The 23,599-nt window shown below is 39.2% G+C and overlaps 1 protein-coding gene across 5 annotated transcripts in view; it reads left to right on the forward strand.

The window, feature by feature from the left end:
* Positions 1–23,599, forward strand: part of tnr (tenascin R (restrictin, janusin)) — a 169,360-nt gene that overhangs the window by 56,948 nt on the left and 88,813 nt on the right. For all 5 annotated transcript variants that reach the window (XM_056390869.1, XM_056390874.1, XM_056390871.1 and 2 more), the window contains one exon: positions 19,814–19,866. The gene's annotated coding sequence lies outside the window, so the exon portion shown is untranslated. The remainder of the gene's footprint in view (positions 1–19,813; positions 19,867–23,599) is intronic.

The raw sequence follows: 23,599 nt of genomic DNA on the forward strand, positions 1-23,599 counted from the left end.
CTGTGTACCTACATCCCCATCCTGATTACCGCGAGGTTTGGAGACGTTTATTTTTAGTTGTCCGGAGCGTATGTAGACATCCAGTGATGGATGGGAACGGTCTTACATTGTGGCAGCAACAATAGTAGCAGGATTGACTGTAGCATTGGCATAACACTGTCACTACATCACACAGGGAAACACATTCACTTCGCTGGTTTAAAGTTTAGGTCGGGTTCTCTGAGTTTGTTTCTGATAACCTAAGTCAGCAAATGACTGCAGAAAGAAAAAAACATAAAACTGTAGGATATGTTTAGTCAAACGAACATGATGACAGAGTTAAAATGCATATGTGTGTTACATCGTGTTACATCAGGAAACCTTTGAATATAGAATCAGAAACAGAAACACTTACTTAATGCAGCATTTACAGTTTATTATTGTATTACAGGTGTCTAGGTGACATGTGAAGTAGGAGCAAAAACTCAACAATAATATTCATGATTTTAAAAGTTGTGTTTATACATGAAGCTTACATTATTATTATTATTATTATTATTATTATTATTATTATTATTATTATTATTATTATGTAAATTAAAAATTTAATCTCCGTTCAAAAAATAAACAGTCTACTGCATAGTTTTAAAATGTCCTTATTTTGTGCCATGATGGGAACTTAACACATTGCCTCTAGCCGTTAGCAGTTGACTAGTTTAGCACGGTGATACGGCAGGAGACGAATTACGAAAAAGCTTTCTCCATGCTTTTACTTTAAGCTGCGACCTGAAAAGAGTTGTAATGCTTGGTAACTAGTTGAGGGGTAATAGTGACCAGCATTTACATTTTTTCATATATACTGTATATTGTGATTTAATTATTTTGTTGAGATTGTCGGCTTGACCACAGAGCCACTGTGGTTACTGGGACTCAGAAAGTTGTGTGGTCAGTGGGACGGAGATATAGGGATCAGCACAGTATATTGATAGTATTCAGATAAATTAATAATTGAACGTTCAAGAGAGTACATTTGGAACCATGAGCTCTCTACTGCATGTTGGGCTGCTGGCTTTTTACACTCAGTTGCAAAATATTCCTGCTATGAACATTGAATGAATCTGAAATTCCCCCCAGGGGCCTGATGAGTGGCTGGCTGACATCAGTTTTAATCCATGCTGACAGCCGATACATTATTTTATCTTTGTGTCCACTTCTAGTTTGTAAAAAAAAAAAAAAAAAAAAAAAAGCATCTTTGGGTTCCTTTGTTGCCTCTGAAGGTTATAAATGTGTCTCTAAAAGTAAATCCAGCACACCTCACACAGAGATGGCCAGGCGTATGTTTAACATCCTGTAACTGCTTCAGCCCTGGCCCGCCTCAGCCATTTTATTCAGTTTTGCAAAATAGATTTAAAAAAAAAAAAAAGACTCAAAAAGTATTTCTCAGTTGAGCAGTTTGAAGAGCACAAAATATGATTTAAGCTTCTTTCTGGAGGGCGGAACAACAATGCAGCTCTGGTCGGATTAACTTTACCCATAAATCTAGTTAAAAGTGGAGACCTTACTGTTACTCCCATGCTGCCGTCTACTCTGACTCTCCATCTTCATACCTTAGTTAAAGAACTCCCTCATGTCCCTATGAGAACAGGTACTGTATTTCATCAGCTCTAATTTCACAGCTGCTTTCACACTCTTTAATTCCTCTATCTCCATTTCAAACTAATGACATAAAGATCTTTCTCTCTGGGAAGCAGCATCAGTTGAGGTCTCTCTTTTCCTTTCGTTCACACTTCCTTTCTTCTCTGCCTTTCTTCCCCCCTTTTTTTCCCCTCTAAGAAGACAAAGTCGAATGGCCCACTAGCATTTAATTGCTGTGGTTTTTATGTGGTCTGCTGAGAAGTAATAGCCACTCAGCACTTCTGTCCACAAGATAGATGCTGCCGATGCTTGTCTGGGAGTTGGTTGCAGCGTGGGAGCACACCCAGTGGCTCAAGGAAGTGCAGGTGAAGTAATAAAAGAAAATGGTTCGCTCGGGGGGGAAAAAAAAAATCACACAATGGATTTCATTTCCTTATTGGGAACAAGTCACTCGGGGTCACGCTCACAAGCACATGCACATGCACACACGCAGATACACACAACAACACACACACAAACAGGGGTCAGAGAGGAGCAACAACTTGTTAGCAGCAACCATTCGCTGTGACCGGTCCAGTAATGCAATCCACTCTTGCTGTTGGACAGGCGGTTGCAGTGTGACTCTGACAGACTGAGAAATGGAAACAGCAGGAAATCAAAAGGATTGCTTGGATCCTTCCCTGCTCTGCTGTCACCGACTGAACACAAACCCATTATTTTCTTATGCCCTAAAACATTCAAATGACACGTCCTTCTCCATCTCTGCTTTAATACAGCACATCACACTTCCAAACACCAGAGCGATAACACTGTGTTAATTTTTGACGCTTTGGATAAACTTGAAATCATTATATTACATACAGTAATGCTTCTCTGGAATCTTTGACATATTAAGCAATCCTACAGTATCTGCAGCATTTATAATACCATTTGTGTTTATGTGTATAAGTTTGCATGCAACAACAACAACAATATCAAATCAATCACACGCAACGTATTACAGGTCAGTTTAGCTTGTACTGAATAACAGGATTTTTGTTATGAAATAAACCACATCAGTCATAGTGTAAAACCCAGCTGAAGAGCAACAGAATGAACTCCTCTTTTCCCTGGACATATTTGAACCGCTAGTGATTCCTTGTTGACTTGAACCTGTAATGTTCATTTCTCACAGAATACATCACTTTACTCCAGGTTTCTTGGGTTGTAGAATGAAGTTGCCTTTTAGCGCACACAGAGCCCACTGCACTCATCCTGAACTGCAAGAGGAGCCTTGTTTGTAATATAGAGTTGCAGGAATTGTACATTTCAGCAATACACAGCCTTAACAAAACTTTAGCTACACTACACAGTGAAAACATCATCGACGTTCTGAGAGGAAATTAAGTATGGATCACAGTAAGTTATGTGATTACCTTGGAAGTGAACCATGTCAGAAGTTCACTGAAGAGTTTAATTGCTATTCATGTGATTGGATTTTGTTAGTCTCACCACATGATAGAAATTCAAAATCTGAGTCCATGAAAAAAGCAATTACTTGCTTTACTGCTTAACTGTTAAGAGGGTCTCATTATCTAGTTAAAACCATTCACAATTTTAATTCAAAGGAAGCTTTAATTTGCTGTATTTACTGTCACACTGTGTATTTTGTTCCTCCTCTATGAATTAGAGCAACTGAAAGACAGACTTGCTATTTCTGACATTTGTGACAGATGCATTACTCATATCTGTGTTTGCGTAAACAAATAGCTAATATGATGTCGTCTGAAGGTTTGACTGAGAACACGTTATAAACAACCGCTCGAAACAGTAAACGTAGTATTCCCCCTACACATGGAATGACATAGTAAATCGCAATCAACAGAAATCAGATGTTTGTCATGCTAAATGTGATGTTAGCCATTTACAAGGAAATAACCCTGACCCTAACATAAAATTAGCTTTTTTTGGAGGCGTTTCGTCTGTGACACCCGTAGCCTGACTGTTTAGGTCGAAGGGATTCAGGTAAACCATTAAATTATTGTTTCTAATTAATGTGGCCCGGACACCGTTAATGCATCGCCAGTCACCACTGTCATCATCATATGGGAGGAAGAAGAAAACTCATTACAGTTGTGTCATTTCACGAGTCTTCCAACTCGCGCTGTTACAGAAACTGCTGTTAATTTGTCTCACAATCAAACTTTTGTTGTTCACTAATGACAAAGCTTGGGTTTTGCAATTCCCAGAACCAAGTTACGGCTTCGCTCAAAGTAAGATCTAGGTGGCATGGATGCTTTCAGTGAAGATACACACAGAAATGCATAGATATACTTAAAGGCCTAGTTATAGGTCTGTGTAACTGGGGGACTCCTGCGGGTCTCGTGGGTCTCGACATAGATATACTTTTTGCTTCTTTGTTGTCGCCCATAGCCTCACTGACATACAGGTGTTTACTGCAGGCAAAAGGGATGAAATTAAATGAATCACATTAAAGATGCAAATACTGCTGTGTAATCTGTTTGCATTGTTTCTAAACTGCCCACACTAGCAAGTCAGGGCATCACTCTCGCTTAGCTTATTACATCCAAACCCAGACTGGCCTTATATAAACTGCAGGCTATAGCACTGCTAGTGGCTTGCATTGACAATTACTCTTGTTCAAATCTCTGGCGAGGTAGAGAGGTGAGCTGTTTTATGTTACTGTCGGATAGACTGCAGAAAAAATGTTTTGTCAGCAAGAGGATGTTATTCTTGTTTCATTTAATACTTCTGACTTAAATGGAGAGCTATTTTACACATCTTGGCTGTGCTTCATTCACAAAATGTTGTAGTTTCCCAGTTTTTACTCGATGCAAGTAACAACTTCCTTTCATTTTACATTATCCACAATCAGCTTTCAGCTTTCCATTCATTGTCCTATCCCATGTTCAAGCCAGTCACTTATCAGCTAGCTGGCGGTTGTTGCATGCGTGGCTTTGCTCAGACCAACTGACTTCAGCCCCATGTGAAAAACGCAGCCTGAGAATATGATACGATCAAATACATGCGAGCGCACATTACTGGTGGATTAAATTGTGACAAGAACGCCTTTTTTATGCGTAGTGTTGAAACTCATGGATCTGTTACTCAAACTGGACGTCCTGGATTGCATTTCATGTCTCACCGGTACCTGAAACAACACACCCCATCAGTTGTTTCAACACAGGGCTGTTTTCAATCTGAACGTCTGCTGCCTGGCTTCCAACTCCTGCCTCTATGTCTATCACATTTGTCATCATTACCAGCATTAATAATCTATGGGTTTATTTTTTCTTACGAAGGGGTTCTTCTAATATTGGACTTTAGCCGTCAGTCATGTTCAGTACAATGTTAAATCAATGAAACCCTGTATTCATAAACTTTCTGACTGAACAATTCACTCAAATTCATAAGTTTAATTAAAAAAAACAAAATAAAAACCGAACCTCATGAAATCTGATGCTCACAACTTGCAAATGTGCTCTGTAATTCACACTGCAGGATGTTCAGACAGTACTGTTGCTATGGTCAAGGGAAACATTTAGGCATCCAAACCCCTCAGCTGGGGCTACTTAGCTACTTAGTTTAGGTTACCGTAGTGATTTGGGGAAGAGGCAGCCATTTGTCCTAGTTGAGCTGGCAGAGCAGAAGCGATCGTACATGGAAAACAGCCCCTGGTGAAAATGACTTTCCATTACTTGTGACCCCATCTGTAAATACGGTTCCCTGCTGATAGGACAATTTGCTGCCTTACATATCCACTGTACCATTATTTTTTTGTTGCAAGATAATGGGGGCATATAGTGTAACCGCACAATGTAGAAATACCTCCCCTAAAAATAGGATAATGTATTCGTCTTTTTCCTAGATGTTTGGATGATGGATGATATTCAGGGGGAGCCGTGTGCTTCCGTGGGCTCTGTCTCAGGATCCTCACATATGAAACACTGCAAACAGTAGTGTTCTTGTCATATTTGTCATGTTTTTTTTCCTGTGTTTTTTTGTATTCTTCTCTGGGTAATGGCAGCGCATTTCTGTGTAGTCAGCGTCATAGAAGATGTATTGATCATATCATTAGAATGCAGTGAATAGGAGAGCATGTTAAAATTGATTGCTGCTGGGATGCTTCTGAAAGAGACTTGTTTCATTGCGTAACTCTCAAATCAATAGTCTCAGAATAACAAATGATCTCTTATCACATTATGCGCTCATAGCTATCTGTCATAGTGTGTTCGTGCGTGTGTGTGTGCCCGTGCCCGCGTGTGTGCGCGGGGGTGTATGTGTGGTGGCTTGTTCATTTAGCAGAGCACTGAAGCAGAATTTAGTGTCATAACAAAGCAAAAGTATCAATGCAGAAGCACTCTTGATCTCTGTTCTCTGTATTTCGAATATCGTTGAAGCAAGATGACAGCACAGAAATAGGCATCTCGGGAGAGTGAGCGAGGGAGGAAGGGATAAAGAAACACAAGACAGAAGAGAAGCGAGTCCACATTTTTCATCTGTTTTTTAGAAGATAACATTTGGATTTTTTTGAGTCTGAGTTCACCGCTAAATCGTTAGGTCAGTTTTCATGCACAGAGATGTCTAGCTAACTGGGCCAGGCTGTTAGACATCACATCCTGAGTAGGAAAAAACGTCTCAACATAGTTGTAAGCCCATGAGTTACACTGCATAGACTGTGTGATAAAGTGTGCTGTTCTTTAACTAGTGGCTCAACTCAAAATACAGAGAGATTGTTGTGGTGAACTTGAACTGCAGCATTTAAAACTACATCACTAAATGTTGTGGTCCAGTTAATGATACAACCATATTAAGTGCACAGCGTTGCTGCTCTACTGTATGACAGCATTGTTTGCCAAATTAAAACATTAATGAACGTATACACATTTTATTAACATACTCTTTATGTTGTATGGAGATTCACTGTAACATCACTACACTCCTTACATTCCAAGCATACAGTGCACTGTGACAGCACAGAGAGAACACACACCCATGGCCTCACACCAGTGTTTTAAACATTTCCTATAGAAAGCCTTATTGGCTGAAAAATAAGAATCTGTATTCAAGCAGATGACTGTTAAAAGTATGAAAAGGTTCCTGGGAATCAATGAAACATGCAAAGTTGATTCACTGGTTTTGCTTGAATAACTGAGGTAATAGAAAAACTTTTATCAAAGCCCCCTCTCACTTTCCAAACGCAGCTTTGCTCATCGGCAAGCAGAGCCATGTCCCAAGATTATTGGAAAGTCTGCTACTCAGACTAATATAGTTTATATGCAGCGCTCATACAGTCGAACATGCATCTTTCTTTCTTTGGCACCTTACAATCAATTTAGGGATTGACTTTGTAACAATGTGGAATGGTTTTACAGAACTAATTCCCCAGGAAATAAAAGCTCAAAACCAGAAAAAATATAAGTCACAACATGAAAATATGTTACTGTGTTAAGACCTTGAAACTTAATTAAGAGTAGTTGTAAACAATTACATCATACAACAGCACAGATTGGACCATTTTTTATTCACACATCTTACACTGTCATTGAATATTTTGTGAGTAATCGAGCTACCGGTATCCCATCCTCTTTCATTGTTTCACAACTTACACACCAAAATGCTTTAATGATGTTTTCATCTTGTTTCTCAATGTAAAATTTTCATTTTTGGAGAAATATTCGAGAAATGTCACATAACTGTTGAGACGTAAACCCTGGTGTTTTGGGTCAAAACCTGAATGGCAACATGAAACCAAAATTATTTCTGGGAATGATTTTGTGATCTGACATGAAGGCCTTTATTCAAGGTTTTTACTTTGAAGCTCCTCATTTTAGATTCTGAGGCTGAAATACAAACAGAAGAATCAGTGAGAATTTTTTAAAGGCTTTAGGAATCAGGGACATGTTTTCCCCTCATAATGTCCCTTCTTTCCAAACAAGCACAATACCCCTCATGGAGTACAGATAGTTATATGCTATAACATGTTTTGACAATCTCATGTTTAGTTGATCTGAATGTCATTTTTATACCAGTATCCACAGTTTTAGGCATGTGTATAGAATCTGATTTGTTGAGATTATACCTAAAATTTTAGCTTCAAATGTTTGCCATATTTTGGACGCTTTACGCAACTACAGTAACTAAAAAACGCAAAAGGTCTCAAGTCTTTCACATGAATTCTACCCTCATTTGACTATTACTCAGACTACGGTCTATTTGTCATTTGACAACAGTGTCCCACACATTGTAAAATGTGACAAGTTGATCTTACCCCGACAGACCCAGAACGGTGCAATACATACTTGCCTGTAAAAAGTTGATAGAACGCTGTGGGGGTCTCTTTTTTTAATAAACTTCTAAAAGACGAGGCTTTAACACTACCAAAACAAAAGTCCAAAAGTTTGTCATGAAACTTGACGGAGGCGGCCGCCTCCCAATTGTCTATGTAGGAAAAACCCTGAGTATGTCCGTCTGGGCGAAGCATCCGTAGGGCTTAAGAGGTTAAAAACATTTCTAGGAAATCGTTTGCCTTGAAAAAGGTAAGTAAATATAACCATAAGTTTTAAGTTATGATGGCTTCCACTTTTTAGGTTTACTTAAAATTTGGTTGTGTTTACTTCATTTTATGAACTTGTTCCAACTTAAAAATCGCAACTAAAGGTAACTTGCTCTTTTTAAGTGCAGTTATTCACAAATGTTCAGGTTGGGTTTGTGTGTTCAGGTGTCATTATTCTGTCTCAATTGGTAGTTCTGACATAATGAGACATGTATGCATATGTACTTACCTAATCCACTTTTCCGTGGATTCAAACGAAATGGTAGCAAGGTAGAAAAGTTGCTCCTCTGACGAATCGGGCAGCATCAGCGATAGAGACTGATACTGTAAATGCAGCCGTGTGTCATGATCGAGTCACACCTGGCTGACCACAAATTGAATTTCAGCCTGCCTAAGAATGTGATGTAAATTTAATTTGCAATAATCAGTTTGTATTTTTATTTGTTTTGTTTATTTTTTGCAGGCCAGATTTAATACAATCCCATTTTGATTCCAATCTAGATAAAACAAAAATCAGATTTGGGCTGGAAAATCTACATTTTCTGTTCTTTAAATGTGATCATTAAACAAATAATAATCATGACTTTTACAAAGTGATTTTCTCAGAATTGTAATACTAGTACATTGTACAAGCTGCACTTTTCTAATTGTGCTGTGTTTGCATATGATTAACCTTTCTCTGACATATTTCATGCCAGTGTTGTTGTTGGTTTTACATCCGCACCTGCTCGACATGCAGGGTCCGTCCATGGTTAAGTCTGCATTTACATAACTTCTGGCAAACTTGAAAAAAGGTTTAAACCCCTTCCTTAGCTTCTTTGGTTTTCTTGTTTTCTTTGCACCCTAGGAATCTTTTCTCTGTGATGTCTTACCACAGAGCTGCTAATTCTTGTTTCCACAGAGGTTTTTTTTTGTTGTTTTGCTCTGATAATTGCTCTCTGGTGAGCAAAATGGCACTAAATGGCGCAATGTTCACTCAGTTGGTCTTTATATCTACATACTATCTTTAGGCCATCAAGAACATATAAAGGTAGATGCTCATTTTACTGTAGCTTCCATTTGTCTTTTCCAGTTCACATCTAGCTGAGCATAAATTAAGGGTTTGAAATGAATCAAATTATTATTAGGTAATAAAGGATGACTTTGCTTCATAAAATATTAATTTAATCAAATGCTCCAACTGGCATACAGAGGACTCTGAAGCAATTCAACCATTTAGTTTATACCCAGTTTGCTGTTTTCCTTCAAACCTAAAGAAATGCACAGGCTTTTTTTTTTTTTTTTTTTTATCCCTTCGGCCTGTTTGGCTTATTATGTTCCTCACTGGAGTGAGATTCAATACAAATTGACTGAGGGATGCTCTCCACCTCTTTCTCACGCTCCCTTCACAATCCCAGTCATCCTCCAGGATATACGCGGCCAGACCTGGAGCCCTAACCTCTCTGCACTGCTCTGACAAGGACTATGCTGTCTTTAAAGGCTGATGAGTGTGTGTGTGTGTGTGTGTGTGTGTGTGTGTGTGTGTGTGTGTGTGTGTGTGTGTGTGTGTGTGTGTGTGTGTGTGTGTTGTGTGTGTGTGTGTGTGTGTGTGTGTGTGTGTGTGTGTGTGTGTGTGTGTGTGTGTGTGTGTGTGTGTGTGTGTGTGTGTGTGTGTGTGTGTGTGTGTGTGTGTGTGTGTGTGTGTGTGTGTGTGTGTGTGTGTGTGTGTGTGTGTGTGTGTGTGTGTGTGTGTGTGTGTGTGTGTGTGTGTGTGTGTGTGTGTGTTGTGTGTGTGTGTGTGTGTGTGTGTGTGTGTGTGTGTGTGTGTGTGTGTGTGTGTGTGTGTGTGTGTGTGTGTGTGTGTGTGTGTGTGTGTGTGTGTGTGTGTGTGTGTGTGTGTGTGTGTGTGTGTGTGTGTGTGTGTGTGTGTGTGTGTGTGTGTGTGTGTGTGTGTGTGTGTGTGTGTGTGTGTGTGTGTGTGTGTGTTGTGTGTGTGTGTGTGTGTGTGTGTGTGTGGTGTGTGTGTGTGTGTGTGTGTGTGTGTGTGTGTGTGTGTGTGTGTGTGTGTGTGTGTGTGTGTGTGTGTGTGTGTGTGTGTGTGTGTGTGTGTGTGTGTGTGTGTGTGTGTGTGTGTGTGTGTGTGTCTGTGTGTGTGTGTCTGTGTGTGTGTGTCTGTGTGTGTGTGTCTGTGTGTGTGTGTGTGTGTGTGTGTGTGTGTGTGTCTGTGTGTGTGTGTCTGTGTGTCTGTGTGTGTGTGTGTGTGTGTGTGTGTCTGTCTGTCTGTGTGTCTGTGTGTGTGTCTGTCTGTGTGTCTGTCTGTCTGTGTCTGTCTGTGTCTGTGCGCACAAGAAATAGATGTAGAGAGAGTGAGCGAGAGACTGACCGAGTGGTGAAGGGAAATGGGGATTTTGTGTGTAATATTTGGTGTGTAATATGCAGTATACGCAGGCGAGTGGAGGAGACGGTGTGTGTTGCTCTGCGGCCAAAAGATAGCAAAGAGATTCATTTTTCTTCTCTGCAAACATGTGCATCAGTACAGACCAAACGGACACAATAGCCCGACCCTTTGAGCAATACTTTTTACAGTAACCTAAAATGTCAAATTTCTGTTGTCTAACTGATGAGATTATATGCATTACATTTAAATATAACACACATTTTTTAAAAAGAAATTAGCACTGCTCTGTGTAATCTCTGTGGTGGTTGGTCAGTGTTAGTCGTCAAGTTTCCATCCAGGAAATGCAAATTAATGCGACTGCTAATGCTATATGAGAGCTGGGTGCATGGTGAGTAGCAGTTCAGCGATGGCACTAACTCTCCAGTGAGGAGCAACAAGAAGACGTAAGTAAAAGAGTGCAGGGCAAATCTTAAAGGGTGGAAAAACCGTGTGGAAAACATATGATAGAAATATAGCATTCATGTTTGTTTCGTGTATTAATTTGCAGATTAGTGTTTAGACTGGAGTCTCCTCATCGCTCCACACAGATCTGAGGTTGAATAACAGATGTAACACAGTGTAACAATTACCCAACATGCAACACACATTAGCTTTGCTGCGTGGCCACATTGACAAGAAAACAGGTGAGTTGATTCATTTCTGTTTTTAAAAGGAAGATTCTTACTGTGTTCAGTATGATTGAGGCTGGTAGGAGTACAGTTCTGTGTGCATCACATATGCACTTACATATACGCCTCTACACACGTACAGACTGCTTGTTATTCTCTTCTGCTTTGTGAAAGGCTGAAGTCGTGATATGTAGCACATTATTTCAGCTTTTAATGCTTCTCCACTTCCCTTTGATTGATACAGTTGTTCATTCGAAGCAGCAGGAGAAACACAGCTCGCAGCTTTAAACGTAGAGTCTTATTTCTAAACCTAATAAACCTGACTACCAAAAACTATGAAATGACGAATATTTCATGTTAAGTGCTACATTTTTTTACGATGATGCGGCTGTGAAAGGTAAATGTGGCTTTTCATCTGATGTATGTACCTTCACAGAAGATATCTGACAACTTAAATGACTTGTCTATTGACCTCTGTCTGCCACTTATATGTGATATAAAAGCATTTTAGAGAGCAGGGACATAAGAGCCTGGGAAGAAACAAAAATACAAAAGAGACAGAGAAAAAAGGAAAAGACAGTGTTCAGTGCTTTCAGCGCTGGAGAATATCTTCTTCATTACTGTGTAAATTTAACAAACTGTTGACCTTTAGATTTTGGTCTTGTTTTTAATTCCTGCAGGTGAGTATGTCTTGGTGTCTTAAACAGACATGTCAGCTTGCCATGAGGCACGATCTCCAGCTTCAGTTAAAGGGTTGGTGCTGTGTGCGGCTTTCGTAAATTTTCTTACACTTAACTTACCAGGACTCTCCAACAATCTGATTGGTCCGACATTTTTCCTACAGCGCCGACAAGCCTCAGTGGAGGTAACTAATAAACCCACACACCCGTAAGTAGTGATGTTGGCTTGCAGTTTCAAATAATGATGTGTTTAACACTCACAGAGGGATATACATAAGAGTAATGTATTACTCAATTCAGGATGAGTGACATTCATTTGTTATCATGTCTAAATGTAGTGATAATGTTATTTTATTTGATGCAATAAATCAATTAAGTCTCAGCTTTAAACTAGTAAATTATAGAGGTTGTTGCTTCCTAGATTAATGGTATTCTGCCATTACCTCCACACCTGTGTGCTTTCTTTTATTGATCTTCACTCCAAGGCTTTTACTTTGTGACCTGCCATGCTATGCTATTGATTTATAGTCTTATAATTTGTTTTTATTCATCTGACATGCAGACACATCAGATAGCCTGTGGATCTGCACTCTCAGTTCTCCCACTCATTTACTTGATCAGCGTGTTCTTTTGCTAACTTTCTCTCAGGCTGCCTGTCATCTTGTCTGTGCGTCTCTGGCCGTCTCTGCCTCTGTCTGTCTCTGTGGCATCGATTACTGTCATGATTAACAGTCTAACCTGAAGAAGGGTTTTTGGTGCCTGAGGCCTGCGGTCTGCTGCATGTCTGCCTGTGGTTTTGTGTGTGTTTCTGTGGGTTTTAGTTCATGTACTGTTTCCTTGTTTACTCTCTGTCTGCGTCCGTACATGCATGTGCGTGTGTGTACGTGTGTGCGCACACACACATCCCCATCCTTGCAGCAACATTTTGCATACTGACTTAGACAAACTTAAAGAAACTTTGGAAAAATGCATTAATGTAGTTATGTTCCAGAGAGCATTTGCATACACACTTGATTTGATCACATGCCAGTACAATTAAGATGTGTGTGGGAATATATTAGACGCAGTGGCTCAAACAATTTAATCATGTTGATTGCACAAAAATAAAAAATGTGCTTATTTTTCCATTTTAGCATTGAAATCTTAACTGCACAAACATACGCAGCCTCACAGCTTGTTGTCTTTATGTAACAGTCAGTTATTGTCCATATACAAACAGTTCCATCCCTGCAGACACATTATTGTCCTTTAGAAAATGGTACAAATACATAACGGTATCACTGCCTAATCATGCTCATCCTTTCCAACTTTGTGGTTGGTTTTGTAGTGTGACTGACTTGATTTGTTTATCTTCACTTTTCATAAGTTGCAAAAAATCAGGATTTAGTTTACCCTGTCATTGCAGCGTGCTGCTCTGATGAACTAATTAAGCGCATGAGCAGTGTGGTGATCAATCACTGTCACCTCCTGAGCTGAATCACACAAATCCCGGTCGATTTAGTCATTAGAAGATGGTCTAAACACTCACCACACTCATTAAATATGTGACCTTTTCTGTGTGATGTAGTGCCTCTGCTTCTTGCTCTTGGAACTTACTGTAAATATTTCATAAACGTATGATCTATTCTCCTGGTGATAGCAGAGACTTTTTTTTATTTCAGATCAGGGGGCGAGCTGCTGTTGTTACAAACTGTGGGAAACCCTGAACTGAACTGAATAGGTGAAAACTGAATGTTTTATACACAATATTTCCACAATAACTTTTTTTTTTTTTTTTTTTTTTTATACGGAATATACCAAACTTAAGACTGCAAATCAAAGTTTAGCTTCAAGTCACTGAAGTTTTAATTCACCGGGCGTTAAGCAATAGCGGTAGTCCTATTGTAAGTGTAGTTAACTCTGAATTTCATTTCCTGCTCTGCAAAGATAACAGATGTCTCATTTTCAGCTGCCCTCACTCCCATGAATGAGCTCATTGCACTAACAGTGTCACTAACAGTGTTAGCCTCATTATTTTTACTGACACAGTGGAATGATTTCTAAATTAAATCCTGGCATTTGAAACACATCTATGGGAATTCAACTATTGACTAATTACCTCGGTAGAAAGCGAAAAACTACGTTTGTCCCTTTATCCTCATTGCTGTTGGCGTGAGTTATGAACATTGTTTTCCTAAATTAAATCCCTCTTTATCATGTACATAATTATTCATGGAATAATTTTAAACATGAGGCATTCTCTGCTATTGAAGTCATTTCAGTTAAAGGATGTCACAAAACAAGAAATGACTTTGCTTTTATCACTGCAGTTTATTATAAAAATTTAAAGGTCATTGACATCTTTATATTTGGCCATAATAATAAAAAAAAAAAAAAAAAAAAAAATGATTGGACCTGTTCAACTTTGACGTCTTCAAAATTTCCCATAAATCAATTGAGGTTATTGTGGGACATTTGTCTGCTTTTTCCGATTCTCAAAGGCATTTTACATTGATTGATTACATTTTTATGACTCCAATTGTAAATGTTGATAAATTAATATTTACATTAACACATGATAATTATTTAATACAGCTAAATGTTCTACAATGATACCAATGGTTTTTTCTCTACTCTTTGTTGTGTTTCTTCTCTGTGTGATGATGAGAGGAGCATTTTTCCCTTTCATTTTGTGCTATGAAACACAAAATAAATTAAAAACTTTTTTTCCGCTCGAAAGGTCCAGTTGGGTCATGTGATGAAACCTGTTTGACGAACGGTAAACAACTTTTATTTTCTGGAGGAAAACGATGGTCTAAAACCCATTTTTCATTGGTGTAAAGGGGGCAAAGGCAGGTTTTGGTGTGGCAGGTGATGAATGGTTAGTGGGAGGGAATCCATCTGCTGCATCAACACAACGGAAATGGGATCGTCCACTGATTAAAAAATTGCACACTGAGAGACAAGCCTGATTCACACACACAAGACCCACACAAGACCCAAACCCAGTGTAGGGTACAATGGAGTCTAGTGTGTGTGCGCGCTTGTGTGTGTATGTGTGTGTATGTGTGTGTGTGTGTGTGTGTGTGTGTGTGTGTGTGTGAGTGTGTGTGTGTGTGGTGTGTGTGTGTGTGTGTGTGTGTGTGTGTGTGTGTGTGAGTGTGTGTGTGTGTGTGTGAGAGAGAGAGAGATGTCTTTCAATCTGTGTCTCTGTTTGTCAATTAGTCTTTTAATGTGTCTCTCTCTCTCTCTCTCTCTCTCTCTCTCTCTCTCTGTCTCTCACACACACACACACACACACTTCTCACACACAATAGAATTCACAAGTGGCTGTATGCCATCCTGGCTAAATACCAACTATCTATCATCTGAGATATTTCATACTTCCTCAATTCAATAAGCCAATATGATTTATGTAGTGGCTCTGGCAGCTTTGGTATAGAATTATGTGAAGGTTCAGGAATAGAGACAATAATGCACATTAAGTTCTTTGTGTTTTTTAGATTTATGTGCACATTAAAAGAAAGAAAATGTATTTTTCAAATCTCAATTCTTCAGGAAGTTTGAATTAGGGCTGTCACGATATCAGATTTTCACTTCATGATTATTGTGGCAAAAATAATTCACAATAACTATATTATCATGATATGTATAGACAATTTTTTTTTTTTAAGTAGTAATGCTATTAGTCAAATTCGTCTTCAACTTTGTTTATTTTGTGTTTTGTCTCTATTTTTTGGCAAATGAATTACACTCAAATACAAGTCTGTAACCACAACTGTGCAAAGCACAAAAAAGAACAATTACACTTGATGGATAGTGAAAAGGCAATCAGATGAACTGACAAACAAAAGATCCACAAGGCCTAACGTTAGCCTTCACAATATTATAATATGTGCATTATTATTTTTAAATATCACAGTCATCGTCAATACCGGTATATGAACACCCTGAACCTGAAACTACTCAAAGCATTTTCACTGAATTGTAAGGTTTGGGAGACTCAGTCAGTTTTTTGCTTGTTGTTACTTCACTTGGATGTTTTATCTTCACCCCCGCAGAGTGATGTACATGTGCAGAGATTGACACTAGAAAATAGTTTTCACATTCATCTGCTGAAGGGGGAAGGTTTCTCTGTGTAAATCATGTACAGCATACCACCTCCAGTGCACTAGCACGGGGCATCTTGTGTGCGTCAGATGAAAGATATCAGCATATTGATAAAATAACCCTGACCCTCAGTATTTCAATGGGGGATAAGGGATAGATGTGCTTTAAAAAATAATAACAAAGTGGTTTAACTTTTTTGTGGATAATCCATAGATCATCTTTCTTAACTTTCTGCGGAACCTGGAACTTGTAGCTGTTTTTTTCAACCTTTCACTAAATTTCACAAAGTATTTAATTCTTATTCGTTAAAGCAGGCCACCTAGTTTATAGTTGGCAAAATAAAAATCAATGTGATACCGCTTGGAGGAAGCTGCTACCTTCCAGCCCTCACTCTTTGTGCTCAAAAGGTTGCTTCACGTTTCCGAGGACGCTACATACAAGTCAAACAAAAATGAAATGAATGAATTAAAAAACTACATGAATTTGAAATGAAAAAAGTTTAAGTCAATGATAATCACATTCAGTTCTGTGTCACTGCAATGCAAATACATTACTGTATGCACTAATCTCACCATATATCACTCTCTACTGAGTGTAATGATAAAATCTTTAATTGTGTTAAACTTATTGTTTACAAGACTGGACATGAAACAACAGCAGATGGGAGATGTGACACAAGTCGGCAAGCAGAGGATCATAAATCCCTTTGGCCTACTCCTCCTCACCATACTGTGTCAACTGTAAAAATTCAAAGACGTCAGGGGGTTTGTATGCCAAAACTATGATATCTATTCGCATCCTTGTTTTATATGAACAGTATACCTCTATCCTCAATCTATTATCCCAAACTTTCTTTCTTCAGTTTGCTGCTATTGTTTGGTTTGGCTCAAACCAAGATGGAGGAATGCAAATTATTTATTAAACACATTCATATCTGTTGTCTTACATTTTTTATGTATGCTCAGGTTTTTTTTTTTTTTTTTTTTTTGGTGCTAACAGCATTTTTCATTGGTCGCTGGGCCGGTGAATAAACAGGAGGAACATGATATGATTTATATTCAAAAGCATTCCTCAGTGCTGCTACAAAGCAGTCTGAGGAAGGAAACGGGATCATCCGTAACTTTCTCCTCTCTCAGTGGGACGGCACACAGAACTAATACAAAAAGTCTGTGTGTGTGTGTGTGTGTGTGTGTGTGTGTGTGTGTGTGTGTGTGTGTGTGTGTGTGTGTGTGTGTGTGTGTGTGTGTGTGTGTGTGTGTGTGTGTGTGTGTGTGTGTGTGTGTGTGTGTGTGTGTGTGTGTATGCATGCGTGAGTGTGCATGCGTGTGTGTGTGTGTGCGTGTAATAGTCCGAATCATTTTCACACTTCTACAGTGATGTTTGAGAGTGAATATTTACTGTAGATTATGGGTTTGTGAATACTTGTCTCAGCATCTTCATATTGTGGTATCTAAGTATTTCTGAATACATGATCTGTTGCACAGCTTGCAAAAGTGTCTGCCCACAGAGGAAATACTACAGGACTTTTGAAGATTTCTTCAAATCTCTAAAATACTGTTAAGTGTGTAATGGGAAAGTTGATGCCACTAATCTTGTGGAAAAAGGCTTAAAGCAATATTTCATTTAAAGCAGATAGCATGGTAATAATTCTCTGATTTCACTGCAGTGTGATTTAGCACAGGACTGTCCTTAAAAGAAAAAATTGTCTGTCACAGGCAAAGGTGGAAAACAAAGGGGCAGCTGCTGCTCAGGAGGTAGAGCAGGTCGTCCGCTACTCAGAAGGTCAGTGATTCAATCTGCGTTTTGAAGTGTCCCTGATGCCCCTGATGGCTGTTCCATCAGTGTATGGGTGTGATGTATGTATGTGTGAGCGAACGCGTGAATATGAAAAGCATTTTAAAGTGCTTTGAGGGGTCTCTAAGACTAGAAAAGCGCATATAAGTGCAGTCTATTTACCATTACAGTCTCTCTTAGGGGGAGGAGGTCGGTTTAGAAGCCTGCGGCTTGAACTTGGAGGCAGCTCTTATTTTTCCATTTCCCTCTAATTGTCAAGATTGCTTCATAACTTTAAAGCTCATGTAATTAATGTTTTGTATTAACAATGAGTCAGATAACTATGTGAAAGGTTTAATGTGAAAGTTGTCATTTGTAGTGAGGAACTGACAGGGAATTATCACCCGACTCTGCAGTTCCTCTCAGCAGTACAGCGCATTTTAGTGTTAGTTTCAAGCTCACAACTGTATTGTTTTGGTTCAGTCTCAACAGTACTATTTCCAGCCACAGCGGGCAGCTGTTTTCAGCAAAAAAAAAAAAAGTTTCGTTATCTCCCCATCACCAAACTGAACACAGACACAGTTAGCGACTAGCTGGTGAACATTAGCAGCTACAAAGCCAGGCATTTCCCATTTGTAATTGATAAAGACCAAAAGAGGAGCTTAAATGACAGTAAATATTTGATTAACAGTTGCTGTTTGGACAGAAACACCACTTCAAATGAAAGCCAATGTTGCTCCAGGTCTGCTGGATGTGTAAATATTAATAAGTTTGCCCTATGAACTATGTAAGATGGTAGAATGTCAATGTCTTCTTGTGGTCAAAAAAAAAAGGTTTAACCAAGAAGTTTTTTCATCCCATGAACCCGTGAACCTTTTTCTAATCTTAATCATATAGTCTAAATTAAACCAAACTGTCGGGCGGCAAAACAGAAAATATTCATCCAGTATGTCAAAGTCACATGTCAACTTTTATTTTGGAAGGCACTGAAAAACAGCATCATCCTGCTGATCAGAGCGTCAGATCAGAGAACACTCATATGTGTCAGTATGGAAAGCAAAGGCACTGTATATTAGACAATGTATTTTGTCCGTCTGTTTGGAGGACTGGTTGTCTAACTGCGGCATTATGGGTTTAAATGAGAGCTCATGTCAAAAAGTAAGCCTCATACTGTATATAAAGCATTAGATATACAATAAATACATTGTGATATACATTTTCCGAAAATAATATTTAAAGATATTAACAGTCTGAATTTGTTTGTGTTGACTTCTTTTATGAAAAGGACAGACAGAGATGAGCATCTTTGTATCTTTCCATGTTTGAAGAACGAACAGGGCAGCTCTGAGCTGAAAACAACCGGCCAGCAAAGCATGTCATTTTATCTCTCAGAGGGTGAGCGAGACGCCCTCAAGAGCAAACAGGGCTTGGTTTTGTGTTTGCGTTTATGTGTTTGAGCGAGCGTGCCTCAGGAGGTGTGTTGCAACACAAAAACCCCTCAGCAGCACGCCAGACGAGGAAAGCAAATGACCACTTTCTCCTTTTTCCGTGTTGATAGAAGAGCCTCAATATGTTCCTGTTCTTTCACAGCAGGGGAAAGTGTACATACTTATGCCTCTGTGAGCACTTCTGCTTTTATGCGTGTGCTTTTGTTTGTGTGTTTATTGGTGTGTGTGTGTATGTGTGTATATGTGTTTCCTTGTAGTGGATATGAGAAAAGCACCGGAAGCAGAGCTTGTTTGCTCTGTGAATATAAGAGTCAACTTACATTGCTAATTTACAATAATGTCTCCATGCTTTAGCATAAACACACCGCCGAGCTATAAGGGATAGAGAAGACTTCAGGAAGCTCAAATGTATGTTTCACCCCGTGATTTGTGCTGTGTTGTGTGTGGGAGTAATAAACACTTCTGCCATGTTGGTGCTACAGCATGTGTGTCTTTACCACCAAACAATTTGCATTTCAATTCATTTCTAGGGAACGCTGAACTCTTGAAAGCAGTTCAAATGTGTAATTGGTGTAATGCTAATTTAATCTCCCTCCTCTCCTGGACAGGTGCAGAGTCAGAGAGAGACTGGCAACAAGAAAACAACCTACTCACAGAAAAGGTAGCGCACGCACACACAAACACAGACACACTCCTACGTTTAGAGACGCATTAATGAACATCCATATTTCCCCCTCTGGCTATAGTGTAATGTTCAATTTAATGGTCTAATGTTCCTTAATGACTGCTTTATGTGCATGGGCTTATTGTGCATCTATCAACCTGAAGCACATCTAATCAGACAATTAGCCCTCATCTTGGGCTAATTTCCATGTATGTATTCATCACCATAACTGGCTTTCTAATAGGAACACAAATGGATTGTCACTTCTCTTATCACATGGTGCACACACACACACACACACACACACACACACACACACACACACACACACACACACACACACACACACACACACACACACACCCACCTACCTATCAGTCTATTTGTCTGTCTGGACAAGCAGAGTAAAGCATAGTCTCAAACCAAGACAAATACAGCTATGAGATAGGAGGTATGAGTACCTGACTGTAGACCAACTTATGCTGTGCAGTTAAACCCAGACACACATGCAGGGCTGAGAAGGAATGCTTAAAAAACACTGACACAAAAGTCATCCAGTGCATACATGCATGAGAGAGCATGTCATTTCCTACATGTAGATCCGTGAGATCTCCTCAGGCTTCTGATATATTTTTCCTTCAATTTCTGTATCTGTCTTGTTGTCCACAAAGGGATTAATGGTTATTACTCACGGCTGTCAGGTTTATGTGTACCAGTGCTGCACACTTTTGGCCACCTTGTGTATTAGAAAAAAATCATTAATTTAAGCCACCTGTTTATAAGACTTTATGGAGTGCAAGAGCCTTATATGTGTTTCCTGCTGGGTGTTAATAGTTGAATATTTCGCTGTGTAGTGTGTGGGAGTATTAAACACTTTTGTCACACTGGCATTGCTTTAGATAATACATAATCTGTTCTGTGTCAGAGGTGCAGACCTGTCACCTATGACCCATTTCCTGTTTTTGAATTACAAATACATCATTTGTGCGATTCATGTAGATCCAATGAGTTTTAGAAATCGGGTTGGGTGTCTGAGTCTGTGAGGACAGAGTCGAGGGGAATGAAATGAGAACCACACCTTTTGAGTTGTCAAAAAAAAAAAAAAAAAAAAAGCTCCTGGCTCCTGAGGCACCTCAGAAGAGTGAAGACTGGAGAGGTTTTTGATTGCACATATGCCTTAAGGTAAGAATCTCTTAAAGTAGCATTATGATAACCTTAACTGGCTTATATGACGATATGGTAACCTTGGGACTGTTTATTGACCCGATATGGTTGAGTTGTTTTGATTTAGCGAACACGAGTCATCATAATTTGGATGTAAAAAATTCTGCTTGTGTGAAGTTACTGACATTATGGCTCTGAGACTATTAACATTACTAACGTTGCTGATGATTAAAACATAAATTGAGCCCCTCAACAGCAGGTGCAATAACTGTAAAGAGCAAAAACTGTGAAAAGCAAAAACCACATTCATCTTTAGAAATGATATGTGCATCTGCACTCACTGATTTGGGAATACGCTGCCTAATTATACATGGGTTAAACAGCTAGGGTATCTTCATCATTTAATTAAATTTTCAGCTCTGGGATCTGACAAAATAGGTACATGACCTTGCTGCACTTATTTACACACCGGACTGGTGAGCTATTCCGCACAGATTTCAGTTTTAAACAGTGATCATCAGGATGTGCCCCAAACACCATTTTCTCTGGATAATGAAAATGAAGCTTTTAGTTGTATAAACAGGATTATTATGAGTGGCCCTCAGCTAATGCTTCATGACCACTGCTTTTTACAGTCTTTGCAGCAGTAGCATTATTGTGTGCATATTAATTATCTAGACACAATTTGATGCAACCTTTCATTTACCATGTCCAAAAATTAAGACCAAAAATTGCCACAAATTAAAAAAACAAACATGTTATTGTGCTGCATTTAATGTTATTTAGAAGTAAAAGACCTGCTTGAATTTGTTTTATGTACAGTTGTGATCTGATTGCTGTACATTACTAACTTTTATATGAATTGTTCCATTGCAACCAACACAACAACTAGTGTGCAGGTTGAATCATCAAATGTGAGTCTTTTACACGTTTGACGTTTTGAGGTTCGAGCTGTTTTGGCTGTGTTATGTTGGGATGCTGTGTACGTGCGCACAGCTTTTGCTGGAAGCTCAGAGACTACTTATGTGTTTTGTTTGATCTTGCATATATGAGGTTAACACAAAAATACACACTTTTATGCTGTGCTGTCGGGTGTTTGCATATATATATCTGCAGATATGTTTTTCACAGAAGAGAATTTAGTATTGGACAGGAGAAACTGTTGAGGGCTAAAATATCTTCATGATCTTAATGGAATACTGTGTCGATGGCAACACAGAGAGAGAAAAGGGAATTGCAAAGAGAGAGAGTAAAAGGGGAAACAAAATAAGGAAGTGATGCAGTGACTGGCAGTGTCTGACACTGTTGTCGTTTTGATGTTAACCCTTCTGCTGATTCAACAGTGTTATTACCGACCTACGGAGCTTATGTTTTCACAAGGGTCTGTTTCTTGGTTTGTTTGTCAGCAGGACTACGCAAAACGTACTAGACCGATTTAGACCAAACTTGGTGGAGGGTTGGGGCATAGGTGAGGGAAGAATCTATTCAATTTTGGTGCAGATCCGGTTAAAGGGGCAGATCAAGGAATTTGTTTTTTGTTTTTTTTTAACATTGCGAAAATGGGTACTTTTTTTTGCCATTTGGGTTCAATTTCTCAGGAAGTAATGTATGGATCCTTTTACTTACTATGTTATATGACATATAAATAATTTATCTTGTCCAACTTCTTCCTTTCATATTTCTACTATGAGAGCTAGACAGAAATATGTAGGATTGTTTGGCCTTGGAGGAGGTTTGCACTCTGCTGAGTGTCGTTCTAGTTGCTCCTGCAGTCATTAAACATGAGAAGGCGAGCCACCCGCAGCACTAGCCATGATTTGGCATCTATGAAACTACTAAACACTGTGAGGTGAAGCGCGCAGTAGGAAATGTGTCTCAGAAGGAGCTGGTTTATTCCGACTGAGGTGTTCTGATTGAGCATAACTTCTGGTTATCAGCAGAATGAAAGCCTCTACAGTATGTATAAAGGGTTATTGAAACAGGTGCAAGGATAAGAGGAGGAATGAGTGGAGTAAAGGCACAGGAGCATAAGAAAGTGTACATAAACATAAAAAACACACAAATACTGTGTGAGGACCAATAAGGACAGAGGAAAGGCAGGGCAAAGGAAGAAGCAGCATAAGCAGAGTGGAGACAGGAGGCGAGAGCGACAGCAGTGGAAGCCTTTGATCTTAGGTTTCTAATCAATGGGGATTATGGTTCGTGTGCCGGTGTCAATCCTGATTATGGCAGCGGTGGCAGCAGACAGCGGTGCATCCAGAGGAGTAACAGACAAACACAGATCCTTATTCTAAAAAGAGGTGTTCTGCTCAGTTTCGTCTAGATGCATCTGATCTCACAGCTGAACTGTTTGACAGGGCTCAGAAATCCAACGCTGAGATGGATTCAGCATTTAGAAAACAGTAGGGAGTGTGACTACAACGCCGGTGTGTAAATCTTCATCATACCCAAAGATAGTCTGCAGGGACCGTCTGCTGTCACACGTAGTCAACGGAACTCCGATATTGTGACTGTAATGTATCAGCAGTGTAGGGGTTCGTCTCCACGACGGGGAGTAAACATTGTG

This window comes from Seriola aureovittata, chromosome 12, assembly GCF_021018895.1.
Source record: "Seriola aureovittata isolate HTS-2021-v1 ecotype China chromosome 12, ASM2101889v1, whole genome shotgun sequence".
In the NCBI taxonomy this organism is placed as follows: Eukaryota; Metazoa; Chordata; class Actinopteri; order Carangiformes; family Carangidae; genus Seriola; species Seriola aureovittata.